The sequence below is a fragment of the Octopus bimaculoides genome, chromosome 23, assembly GCF_001194135.2.
Source record: "Octopus bimaculoides isolate UCB-OBI-ISO-001 chromosome 23, ASM119413v2, whole genome shotgun sequence".
In the NCBI taxonomy this organism is placed as follows: Eukaryota; Metazoa; Mollusca; class Cephalopoda; order Octopoda; family Octopodidae; genus Octopus; species Octopus bimaculoides.
This window is the reverse complement of record NC_069003.1, coordinates 20,541,440-20,542,864: the sequence shown is the minus strand read 5'-3', so window position 1 is coordinate 20,542,864 and position 1,425 is coordinate 20,541,440. Positions and strand designations below refer to the sequence as shown.

The 1,425-nt window shown below is 36.9% G+C and overlaps 1 protein-coding gene across 1 annotated transcript in view; it reads right to left on the bottom strand.

Moving 5' to 3' along the window:
• The window catches only part of LOC106875073 (epithelial membrane protein 2), a 195,532-nt gene extending 194,113 nt beyond the window's left edge, over positions 1 to 1,419 (bottom strand). Inside the window, exon 1 of the mRNA XM_052976113.1 lies at positions 1,401 to 1,419. The gene's annotated coding sequence lies outside the window, so the exon portion shown is untranslated. The remainder of the gene's footprint in view (positions 1 to 1,400) is intronic.
• Between the last annotated feature and the right edge of the window lie 6 nt (positions 1,420 to 1,425).

Below are 1,425 nucleotides of genomic sequence, written 5' to 3'. Positions count from 1 at the left end.
TGTCTATGTATGGGTATATATATATATATATATATATATAAATATATATATATATATATATATAAATTAGATATTTACTCACGCGCACACAATATCCAACGATTATTGAATTATACAGGTGTATGTAAACAAACACCTCTCCAATTAGGACACACACACACACACACACAAACACACACACACATACACACACATACTTAGATGCACACAAAGAGAATGTACTTGTCCATCAATACGCACTCGGTTCCTCCCGCACACAGGCACGTACTCGGTCACATATATACTCACACACAATGTACTTCGACACGCGGACGTTCGGTCTCTTCCGCACATACAAACACGCGAGCGCATACTCGGTTTCACATACACACACACACACACATAACGAATTCGCATACACGCACAAACTCTCACAACGTATCCGAACACATACACGCACAGACACAAACACGCTCATGCACATACACTTGGACACACACACACACACACACACACATACACAATGTATTCGGTGAGAAACACACACACACACACACACACACACGCACTCACACACACACAGGTAAACACATACACATAGTTGTACACATGTACTTCATATTTATGAATTTTATGAAACAATATTTTTGTAACTGTTAAACTGAAAATGTTTATGTTTAAATATAAATGTTTATATATACACAATTAAATACGTGTGTATACTTGTTTACATATTCATACAAACGAGACATATATGTAAACATAGGCTTGTGTGTGTGTGTGTGTGTGTGTGTGTGTGTGTGTGTGTGTGTGTGTGTGTTCATGTACGTATGCTAATCACCTGTAAAATTCTATACACATAAATGTCTGTTTACACAAGCACCTACATACAAAACACACACACAGACACACACGAACACACACATATACCTTTTATCTTTAATTTCTCATTAGACTGTGGCCATGCTGGGGCACCTATGTTCACTTACGATAAAAACAATTTTACATTAATCTAATAGGGTTTCTTTTATACTTTTGTAGAGTACAAAATTTATTATTCTTATACACAAATGTTGTTGACAATGACTTCGAAGTTTCGACCAGCTACACCATCATCGTACACACGCACACACACACATATATAAACATATATATATATATTTTAACCATGTATATATGTATATATATATATATATACACACACACAGAGTTAAAAGCATATATACATACATACAAAAAACTTATATGCACATCATGTCCCGTGCATAATTCATTCATACACACCCACAATCACATCCTTTCACACACACACACACACACATACGCTTGACGCAGACGCACACACATCGCGCGCACGCACGCGCACACATACGCTCACACACACACACACACACCCATTTATATACGTGAGGGTTACTTACGTGTGAGGCTTAAATCCGAGACATT